This window comes from Lates calcarifer, linkage group LG23 (genome assembly GCF_001640805.2).
Source record: "Lates calcarifer isolate ASB-BC8 linkage group LG23, TLL_Latcal_v3, whole genome shotgun sequence".
In the NCBI taxonomy this organism is placed as follows: Eukaryota; Metazoa; Chordata; class Actinopteri; family Centropomidae; genus Lates; species Lates calcarifer.
The window spans coordinates 9,737,922-9,750,146 of record NC_066855.1 but is presented as its reverse complement, the minus strand read 5'-3'; the positions used below and the strand labels follow the sequence as shown (position 1 = coordinate 9,750,146).

At 40.6% G+C, this 12,225-nt stretch overlaps 1 protein-coding gene across 1 annotated transcript in view; it reads left to right on the top strand.

The window, feature by feature from the left end:
* Window positions 1-12,225, top strand: part of plce1 (phospholipase C, epsilon 1) — an 80,329-nt gene continuing 68,104 nt past the window's right edge. The window contains 3 exon segments of the mRNA XM_051066228.1: window positions 1-156; window positions 10,727-11,103; window positions 11,556-12,221. The gene's annotated coding sequence lies outside the window, so the exon portion shown is untranslated.

Below are 12,225 nucleotides of genomic sequence, written 5' to 3'. Positions count from 1 at the left end.
GAGCGGTTTCCCACCGTAGCACGAGCTGCATCAACTGTCTGTCCGCGGGAGTTGTGGACCGAGTCAGTCAACGAAAACTTTAGAAGGACGCGTGTCTAATATGTGTCACTATGTGGAGTTTTGATGGACGCTAACTGGACTTTACAACACTGGTCGGTAAGTTTGTGCAACCGCATCCTAAAAACTGTCACGTCAGTATACGTTTCGACACCTTTTCCTCGGGTTGCATTGCACGAGTCTTTGGGTCTGTTTTGTTTGGGAAGTTTGCTCAGTGTCAGCCAAACTGGTCCGGTAACCCCGAAATAAAAAAAAACAAAACACAAAACAACAACTTCACATGTGATGTTTTTATATTCGCGTAGGTTTGTTCGCTAACGGAAAGGAATGTAGGTTATAGGTAAATGTCGTTGACCCTGTTTTAACCGGCACAGTAAACTCAAATCATCTATTTTGTAACTCCTAGCAGAAATAGACTCGTAAACACGGGGGGTGGGTCGTCGTTTTAAATGTTTTTTTAAGCTCTTATGGTGAAAAAGTTCACTTCTACCTGCCACTATATCCCTACGTGTGAAGGCTATATCACTGTCAAAGTTGTTTTTAATTATTTAGCTAAAACTTAACTTGAATTGTTTTCTTTACCAAAGCTGCTCGCACTCTCATTAACGTGTGTGTGCGTTAGTCTCAGTTTGACAGGTCAGGCCATTGTTGACACACACACACACACACACACACACACCGTGGACATCCCAGAGGGTTTTTGTCAGTGTGATGCTGCTGTGAAAGTTGCTCTTAAGTAAAGATAAAAATCAGCTCCAAACTGGAATCAGTGGGAAACCCTGCCTTAGATTAATCATATCCAGATCAGAATCAGTTTAGCAGAAGGGTAGGGATTTTTTTCTGTTGTCTGTGGTGCAGAGACACATGTGGAACCTGTGAGAACATAGTCCATATGACATTGGCATGCACTAATAGGATAGCTGGACCATATTAAAGGCCACAAGAGAAAAGCTACAACTAACTAATTTAACTTTCAGTCATGTAGTTAAAGGCATAAAGGCGTGGTGATGTCTTGAGATAGAAATGTGGAACAGACAGGGATAGGAGACCGGTTGGACTTGTTTATTTTCCCCCAAACCTGCTAGTCTCTGTGCTAGTGCATCCTCTTTTCCAGAGGCCGTAGTGGGTGATTTCCATTTGTTCAGCTGTGGAAGCAGCTCTAGCCTTTGTATGATGACGTCACAGCTTTTCTACCGTCAGGCTTTGGTAGAGTGTTAATTGCGGCCGTAATCGACCTTTGACCTTTCAATCTAAACATGTAACGGTTGTTCATTTCATTCTTTCTGCTACATTCTCATCAAGCCTCTGTTGCACATTGGATACTTGTGCTTGAAAATTAAAGGTAATTAAAGATGCGGTGTCTTGAATATGTATTTATCTTATTCCTGTCATTATAAAACCTTTGCAAAGCTGTTTTTCTGAATAATTTTAATCCTGCATTGTTTACATCCATGTTTAGCATACTTTTGCTGGTGCACAGGGACCCACTCATAAAAAAAGTCAGTCTGGCCTGTTTCTAGACACTGTGTAGTAGTAGACTCTCTGTCTAGATACACTCTGCATATTCAGTGTTAAAAGAAAGTTTTTCTCTCATTTTGATATTGAGAATTATTTGCTGCAGCTATTAATGGGGCAGTAGGCTGCATTTGAATTTGGGGTATGGTTCAATATGTTTAAGACCTTGAGCTAGGAGCTGCTATATTGTCTCTGATTTTGTGCCCTCACAAAAACAGAAATCTCTTTAATAATTGTTTGAATATTGCTGGTGCTGCAGATTCAAGTTAAGCTATTCCTAATGATATCCTGTCATACATTTCATGCTGTCATGCAGTATTTCAGACAACAAGAACACATTTTAGGCAAAAGCAAAAAATGCTGAACAAAGCAATCACTATACTGTATGTAATCATGCAGATAAATAAGCCAGATCTCATGCAACAGAGTTGCTGAAACCAGATTTCCATTGGCTGGGACTGGTCTCTGACACAACTTATTTTGACATGGTCGTGACTGGGCAACAGCTGGGAATTGACTGATTAAGTGGCTGAAGAGAATGAATAGTTTATTGGAATCTTGATTACAGTTAGGTCCAGGTATGTGTTGTGTGATTGCCATATGCTCACATAGTGTTTAGTCTATCCCCAACAATTTAATGTGTGTGCTGGAAAGGAATAAAATGGCTGATTAAACAGCCCAGACTACACAGAGCAGTTCATTTGAGGTTTATCAACAGTGATGAAGTTTTGTTATTTGGAAATCTTTAACTGTTGTCCACAGGGTCACAGCGAAGGTTTTGCACCATATGCAAAGAGTGATATGGACATGGCGCTCCATCATTTCTACCAGCGTGGGCAACCCTTGTTAAGCCTTAATTCTCCTTCTGTTCTGATGCATATAGACACACACACACACTCACACACACACACACATACATACACATAGGGACTCATTTCATATTCTCCAAGTTCAGCAGCTCCCCCCCTTTTTGAGTCATCTTTTATTCTGCCTTTGTTAACTCACACACACGCACTCCAGCATTCACACACTCATCCACCTGTGAAAATGCAGTCACCCCTTCTTGAGTCAGCCCTCTCCCCCTGTTGTTACACTGCAGCAGATATACTCACACACAGAACCTCTCTCTCTCTTTCTCTCTCTTTCTGTACAGTTTCCACTGGCGTCTCTCTCTGCCCTGCCCTCTAATCAAAGCCATATGTTCTCCAGGTCCCTTGCATGAAAAGTCTGTTCTGTTGCAGCAGAGCTCCCAGTGTAACCAGCCCCTCACTTTTTTTTCTTTCTAGTGACAGAGGAACTCAGTGTTAAAAATGAAACATAACCTGCAGAGGATGTTTCACCCCTTTATTTTCCTTTCATTTTTCAGTCTGCTTTAATAATCTTTTTGATTCTGGTGCTATCCGCATCATGTCTATGGTGATAAAAGTTGGTTATGGGATAGTTTTCTCTCATTTAAATCCTCCCTATTCCCAGTATTTCAGTATTTATGAGCCCTCCTGGTGGTTGGTTCGATAAAATCCACACAAATCAAAGATTTATCAGTCCTTGATTTTTCCTGACAGATCAAAATGATAAAGACTTTGCACGGTGTCTAGGCTCACATTGCCTCTTCAGATGAATCAGCTGTCTGTCCTGTTTAATTAAAACAACATGTGGTGTCTAGGAGGCCAAAATGAGGCTGCTCCAGCCTGTTAATATATGAAAGTGTGCCAGTTTGGCCCCATTATGTGACCATGACTAATATAAACATAACCAGCACTTGTTATGTGGGGACCCACCAGAAATTGGCATGTGACTCATTTTAAGTCCCAACCCAAAGGTTTAATAAGTCCTCCCTTCAAATGATTGGTAATACATGCCTTAAATTCTCCTAATAAGGGTGGGGTGGTGGTGTGTGTGTGTGGGGTGGGGGGCAATTCTGTTTGGATGGATAAAGTACAGATTCCATTAAGCTAAGTTCTCTTCACTGAATTTTACAGGCCAGCAGATGGAAAGCAGTTTTCCATCAGTTCTTACCCACTTGAGCTGTGATTCTCTGCCCAGAGATGGAAGGGCTAGCCAAATCTGTACTCTTTGAATTTGTGCAAGCTTGAATAAGGTTAGGATACAAAGCTTTGTCACCTTTCTTCAATCAAGGCCATATTTATTTGTTTGCATTGTGAAAGTAAATGTAATGTAAGCGATGTAATTACATTTTAACCAGATTTTGGACTCATTAAACGCTGCAGTGGTTGAGGGTCGGGTTGAAAAAGAAACAACATCAGTTTTTTGTTGAGGGTTTGGTCTGATTTTCACTCAGTCAGGTCAACACTAAACTAAGTCATTATATCATTAATGCAAAAATCAAAAGTAAGATATGTTACATATTTTATGTTCAGAAAGACTTGACTTGTTTTCATTGGTGTATTCTACAGGACAAAGTGATCCCTCTCTTTCTCAAGGTCTTTGCACTGCATGGTAACATTTGTTGGTTTCTCTCTTCAACTGCCACCAGTTTAAGGAATGTGATTCTATTGTAGTCATATGATGGGTCTTTTCTTCTCTGAACCCCCTGTGTTGAGGGGGTGGGGGTGGGGGGTACCTCTGCATGAAGAGTATTTAAAGGGAACTGTGCAGGATTTTCTGTTACTGGATGTTAGAGATGGCTTTTTGATTTTCAATACTGTTCCACATTAAAATTTAATTTATACAATCTGACTTACATTCCCGTTTAGTATGTAATTCTTAGAATGCCGTCAGTATGCATTGTGGTTTGGGTAGCTTCCAAAGACATGCAAAAATTCTCCTGTACTGGCTTCTGTTGTGACATGTTGCTACTTATATTTATTGCAGCTCACTGTAGCTATATTATAACAGTATTTTTATAATGTTACAGGGTATAGTTCTTAGTAGTTGATATATGAATGTTTTTTTCCCAACAACCAGTCTGGTAGTTTTGGCTAGATCAAGACTAAACACCAATTCCAAATGTGGGATGATTGCACCCCTAAATATTATTTCTACCATCTTTCTTTTGTCTTATTTTACTCTGGCTGGTTTTGTTTCTTCACTCATTTGCTTACCAAAATGGATTTTTTAGATTTTCCAGTGAAGTCACATCTGTGTCTTGTAAGTCACCTTTTTGGCATCACCAAACTGTTCATGTTTGAAGATACAATCTGCGTGACTGTTTCTTTGCAGTTAGGTGACACCAGTTGGACCCTCACTCTATTGTATTCACACGGCATGCCTTTTTTTTGTGACCCCTGCACAACAGAAAGGGGGATTCCTTCCCTCCCTGGCCTGCTTATTGTGCCAGTGGAATGCTAAAGATCCTTTGCTGAATCCTGAGTGTGAAGTATTTAGTGGAGTATAAGTGGCATTTCAGTTCAGCTTGAATCCAGCCCTGGATTTATACATATTCAACTCACTCTCCTTTATCTACTTACCATGCAGTATCAAGGTAAGCTTAAAAAATAATAGTACATACAAGTTTTTAGGTATTTACCAGCTACCTCATCGCTGCTTTCTACCTCACTGGTGAGCTTTACTTTCCTGCGTTGCATGGGAAGTTGGACCTAATCACATACCAGGCCATGAGTCATCATTCGGATGAGTTGTGAAATAATCCCTCATGAATGAACATTAGAAAAAGGCTTTTATGTGAGAGTGAAGGCCTCCTGTTGATGGGATAAACACTGATTTAGAACAGGGGTTTGAGAACCGCTCTAGTCCTGAGATCCAAACTCATTAAAACAACAACAAATTAACAGTTACTCACTTTGATTGAATGTCTCAGCTTATTAAAAAAAAAAACTGTGGTCCAATTTGGACAAGTGTCAGATGCAGATTCAAATTCATCACTCTGTTATGACCACCTTGAGCCTTGCCCATTGAAAGTTCACTGCTCAGTTTCATAATATCCCTACCTCTGCAGCCAGTTTGGTGCCAGTGCACACATTCTGTTATATTTTGTTGGTAATGTGAAGATCATTGAAATTTTCACTTATACCTGTTTGGTGTGTGAATGTTGCATTAATATTGTGAAATGTTGTAACATGCCATGTGTGTGAAAGCAAAATTGGTATTACCCAGTGTAATATAAGAGTTTAGGTCCAAAACAAATTATACTGTGCATCTTTTTTTTTTTTTTTTTTTGATAAATGGCTGCTTGGAAATAACCTTTTGAAATGAATGAGGGAACAACTGACACACACCCACAAATAAAAAAAAAGTTATACACAGTGCTGTTGTTGTTAACCATCTGATTCTGGTTATATCCAGTTTCTTCAGCACTGTCAGAGGTGCTGAGATCATCCCTTTTTTGCTTTCATCAACATGTGTTACGCTTTATTGCAGCGCGGGAAATGTTGGATCTCATTGGATGGAGTAGCCAGCAGTTCTCTTTTAAAGCGAAATGGGTAGACAAGCCGTCTGTCCTTATTTCATCAGGTTTCATCAGTGGTGCGGTTGAGATCACAGTTTTCCTTGGCTTCTACTGAAGTAAAATCAGGTCCAAGTTATTTGTTGTGTTGATTGTTTAGCTTTAGAGGTGCTAGCGAGGGGAATTTGTTTTCTCCGGACAAAGGCAGGCTAGCTATTTGCCTCTGTTTCCATACTTTATGCTAAGCTAACTGATAGCTGTCTATGGCTTCATATTTACTGTACAGATATGAGAGAGGTCTCAATCCTCTCATTTAGCTCTGGAATCATGAGACAGCTATGTGTTACAGCAGTCTCTTTGTTCTGTAGCTGTAGCTGCCAGTGTGATCACTGTCAAGGTGAAACATTTATGTCAATAAATTATGGACAAATTTCAACAACCTATTCTGATTGGCTGCTGGACTGTCAGACTGACTGCATAGGTCCCGTCCCTCATGGCACCCTCTCTCTTCCTCTTGCTCTGTTTCTCTTACACACACACACACACACAGATAGAGAGAGAGAGAGCTCTTTCACTCCCCCTCTCCGTCTCTCACTCAGTTGACAGCGAGATAGTGCGTGGGAATCCTGGGAAAACCTGGAGCATTAGTTTTTTAAAAACTTTTTAAGAAGCACATCTTCACATTAAATGTAAGTACTGTCAGACAATTATATCGCAAAATTTTTGTTTTTTGGAATTTGAGGTATTTTGTAGGAAAACAAGCCTGGTATAATGAATGCCATGTTGGACAGTACTGTATATAATACAATAAGTGAAGAGGAAGTGATTGAGTGTTTTCTTGGTCAGTGCACTTGTCACTGTGTGTGACCTGGTTTCCTTTCCTGTGTGGGTGTGTGTCTGTCTGCACTTCTGGCCCAAGGCTGAGATTTAACCTGGAAGAGCCATTTGTTTTCTCAGCCAGGGTCACAGTTCAACTGATAACAAGAGCTACTTTAAGTGTGTTTAGCATGTGCGCATGGTTGTCTTTGGATTTACTAAGGCCATTTCATTTTGTATTTCTGTAAATTATAATTTTATACTATACTATATAAAAATCTAATAAGTACAGTCATGAGGATAAACACTGAATAAGCAGCTGTCGCACAACTATATCACATCTTACTTTAAGTTCACATGCTTCCATCTTAAGTAACCGTAGTGTGGAAATGCTATCCCGTTGCTAATTTCAGTGTTTTTAAATTAGCTTGATGGCAAACACAGCTGTCTATGACTTCAGGACTTAAAGCTACAGTGCGCAACTCCTTGCCTTGAGTAACCAATATGTTATGCTAGTATCACCCTCTTGACAGTTTGTGTCCTCAAATGACATCAGCCTTGATAGGACAGCTAACACATGTACAGCCACAACATTCACTGAAACAGCAGACAAACACAGATGGTCTCCAATTGGAAGATCCAATGCATGTGTTTTACATGTTTACAATCATATCTTGTCTGCGGCACATTGAGTTTTACTGCTCTTTACTTTCTTTTTGCTCCAGTTAGTTGTAGCGGTTGCTGTGACTTGCTTGTGCTATGGATTATCTCTGCTTTAGAACTACACCCAACCTCAATGGCAGGTTGGGCCGTTAACAGATTATATCAGGCAGTTGGGAATATAGGCATGTATGTACAGGTTCACAGAAAGGTGGGGTATAATGAATAATAATTGTATTATAGTGTTAAATTATCCCTATTTGAAATGATCAAAATGGAGAATGCCCAGTCGTGATATGATGCCAAAGAAGTTAAGAGTTTAATTTTAAGCAGGCGTGTCAGCAGTAGCACAGGCACCTGTTAGAGACACACTGTCATAAATGTTTGGCCCACATTCTTTGCCAACTTTTGATATATCTGGTTAAACCTGTTAGATGGCTGCGACACATACAGGTGAGATTCTTCCTGTTTTGGATTGGGGTGGGCTCTCACCACAGTCAAGAATAGATAATTAAAAAATGAATAAATAGATAAATATACGACATGATTACAACTTGATGACTGGCTTCTGAAAATGGACTTGAATGTGATTTAGCCTGGCTGCAGTGAAACCTTTTCCCACAAACAATCAGAAATAGACATGAAAATGTTTCCCATCATATCTTGTCTGAGGCGTTGTGAGAAAACATCTTCAGCATGTCAGTAGGTTGAAGGTCGAAAAGAGTTTGCTCTTAACCACCAGTGTGGCAAGGAAATCTGCTCCTAGATACAGTCTAGAGGTATATAGTGCAACTAATGTATTGAAATCTATTATTTTCAGAGGGACTTGTTAGTTCTTGGGCTAACACCCTGCATGATTTTTCCTTTTTAATGTTTAGGTTTTGTTTTGGAGTTCATTATATATCAGTCAATCAATGAGGGCAGAATTTGAGAAACATATCCATCTATATATCTAGTAGTTTTACATGTTTTTCTTTTTTTATGAGTAGCACTATTATGATTATTAAAGCCCATTTTGAATTAAAATTCATCATGTACCCACCTGTAACCCCCTAGCCAATGCCAAAATAATTTTTATTTATAAGTTTCTGGATCATGCCTAGTGGTCTTTTTCTTTAAAACTGCATCAGCAACACTAGTAAAATAGTAATGATGTCTGTTTTCTGAAATCTGCCTGTTGTGTAGTGCTGGATTCAGTTGATTACTAGTGACATGTAGATGGTCTTGCATAGAACAAAATGAACATAAATCAAGCGGTCTCTAAATGTCCCATCATCAAAGGTTATCTTATCTGAGCTATCAAGCTGGTCTCATCAAAAGCCTACTGCTGAGCTGAGTAGAGGAAGTTGTATAAAGGCTAGATGTCACTGTGAGCTTATGAATGGAGCACTTGTCTCTTTCATCCCTTTGGCTCAAGTTCTGTCTGTGTGAATGTAGCACAGAGCCTTGAAATGAAGCTGCAGACATCCAACACAGACACCTTGACACATATACAGTATGTACTGTTTGTGTGTGGTCTTGTGGGGACCAAAATGCTGGTCCCTGCAGGTTTAAATGGCTGTTTGAGGGTTAAGACTTGGTTTTAGGGTTATGTTAGAATTATGTTTAGGTAAGGGTTAGGGTTAGGCATTTAGTTGTGATGGTCAAGGTCAGGGTAAGGGGCTAGAGAATACATTTTGTCAGTGATGGGTCACCACGGATAGGTATACAGGGATAAGTGTGTGTGTTAAAGGGAATGGACTTACCAAGAATCACTGACCTGAGCCCTTTTCACCCTATGTCTCTCTCTCTCTCTCCTTCTTTCTTTCGTTCTCTCTCTCTCATTCACTCATTCACACACACACACACACACACACACACACACACACACACACACACACACACACACACACACACACACACCAAATCTGTAGCTGGTCCTCCGTCTCTGGGTCGGTGCCGCATTCTGACTATGGCCCACGTATTTTGGCAGCGACTTAAGGGCTGTGGCCGCTCTAATTATGAGGTTTCCGGCACTAGCTTTTTGGATTTATATATTGCTGGCCACCATTACGACACCAGGAACCACACAATTAGTATGCGTGCATGTTGTGGGCGAGTGTTTCTGTTACTGATGTATTTCATACTAGCAGGGTCCATAACTAGTCTCTGCTCAGCTCGAATTTCTTTGCTTATCAGTGCACTAGATTGATACAGACAGAAGATTCAAAATTAAATCAGTTTTTTTCTGAGATATTGGGTAAGAGACATCATTTCCTATTTATTGTAGAGCTGTGTGTGATGAAAACCAGCTACTGAAAATGGACTGTTCAGTTTCAGAGGCATTATTACTGTTAGTCTTTTCCAACTGGCATTCTACTTAGTTTGCATAATTGGCTTCTTTTAAACAGAATGTGCTTTCATTACAGACAACAGCCAAGGGATTTCAAGTCTGCTGGACAGAATCAAAAATAAAAAAGCTGTGATCAGATACTTTGATAATATTAGCAGTAACATGTCAATGACATTCAGTAAAGGTCCCTTGGTCAAATGTCAATAGAGGACACTAGGCAGCGCCTATTCTGAAAGTATCATTTCAGTCATTTCTCATACCAGTTGCTTTTTGCAGTTTATGATGGTGTTTGATAACTGTTGGATTTCTAGATTACTGATCCAATTTTTAGACCACACGACAGATGTTAATTATTGGTACTTTAGTTGTGAGGTGATTATTTCCTTCCTTCCTTGCTTCTTTGAGGCTTTCCTGTGGAGTTAGCTCCATATTATTTATCCAAGATACAGCATTACTGAAGAAAAATTCAAAAAAGTTCCTCAGAGAGATTATAACTATATAAATTATCTCGCTATATGAAGCACATAACATGTCTTACACTGCATACATCATCTCAGGAAATGGTGATGAATGTACTTTATATAGTTTTTGTTCTTATTACCCCAGAAAGTTGGTTGTTTTGATGGGTTTAAATCGCTGTGAAATTACTGTTGTTCCCTCCCTCTGTCTCCGCTCCCACTTAAATTCAGAATTTGTTGTTTCAGTTGTTTCAGTCACAATGGCTCACATACTGTGAAGTGATTTAGTTGAATAGTTACAGATAAGAAAGCGAATGTGACGAAAGAGGAGAGCACAGTAAAGTGTATTTGTACTAGTCAGTCTGAACTTTCTCAGTGTCTCAGCCTGTCCCTGTTTGAATAGGCTTCAATGGCATGAAAGTTCACAGTTTATTTTATTGTGAGTAATGCATACAGTTGGACAGTAGTCATGCAAACCAGGAATAATAATGACTGGTGTGTCTGTGTTCTGTCTGTCTGTCCTAGGGCCTGCATGGGGATGATGTCACAGATACATGTCAGGACCAATCACAGCTAGGGCACGCATGGCTGTGTAAGCTGTGACTGTGACCGTACTATCAAGGAAATTCCTCAGTCCTCAAGGGGCACCACCGTGGGTTGTCTATCTGTTGGTTTGTACAGCTGCACAAGCTTCTGTTTCCACAACACATGCACATACACACATACACAAACAGGACACACTCTATGGACGGGCTGTTGTAGGTGCTCAAGAGGTCACTGGAAGTTGAACTTATTATTTGCTGCAGCCCAGACCTTTGGCCCTGATGTCACCTTGAAACTGAAAAAAGAAGCTTGGGACTGTTGTGTGGCATGACCTGATGTGGATTTTTCTGATCATCTAAGTAAGTGACATGGACTTTAAAGTATAGACTTGACGCTAATGACTAATGAATGATGAAATAATTGAGGCTTCCCTAGTGTTATGTGAAGTAATCCTTCTTGTACAGAGCAGTGAACATGCGGTATGCTCCATTCAGAGAAGGCAGGACTTACTAACATTACTCATCTGAGTTGGTAAACATGACAACGCTGTCTTCTTACTCAACATATAGGGTTTAAAGTCTGCAAATTTCATTTCCTCTGCAAATTTCATTTCCCCTTCCTGCTCCATGAAGCCTTTAATTGAGATGGATGGAACTCCCTTGTCCAGTCCAAGAAAAATGTATTTGGCTGATGTTTTCTTCAGATAAATAAAGACTGAAGTCAAAGTCTGAAGTTCTTCTAAATGCTTTAGAAAGGTTAGGCTTCTACTGCTTAACTGTCCTCAACATTAAAATGTTACTTCTTTCCAAAGCTGCAGCAAAATAAGGGACTAAACAGGACGCTCCAGGGAGGCACGATGGCAACTGAAGAAAATCAAATACAGGTCAGATCTGTGGTGCTGGCTCAGCGTTCTTCTCCTCAATCCACTGGGAAGAGACCCAACAGAGACGTTAGACACAAAAATGACAGCCAGGAAGTACGGCGATACTCTGACCAGTTGTTGCAGTCAAAACAGCGAAGCAGCGCTTCCCTCCTCCTCTATAGAAAGCTGTCGTGTGACAGTGGGAAAGGGACGATTTTGGACGAGGAATACATGTGTTTGGATTACAGCTCAGAACTCTTGAGTAACGAAGAGAAACTTAATCCAGAACTGTCTTCTGGCAAGAGAACTGACGGAATAACTAACACGGTTACTCCGATACCTGGGAAATGTTCAGAGGGATCGCCGTGCCAGCTGGACACTCCAGGGGAGGGTGTAGATGAAGGCAGAAACAGAACTGGCAGCACCCGCTGCTCCTGCACCCTGTCTAGTCTTCACATGAGTCCAAACACCTACTCTTGCCATGTCCCCAGGTCCAGTCCAAGCCCCAGCTCCAGCCCTGTTCACAACCCCTGTCACAGCTCCAGCCCCTCTCGGCCCAAGCAGCGACACATCCGCCGTGGCAGCCTGCCTGTGTCTATGCTGGCCTTCCACAAGGTAA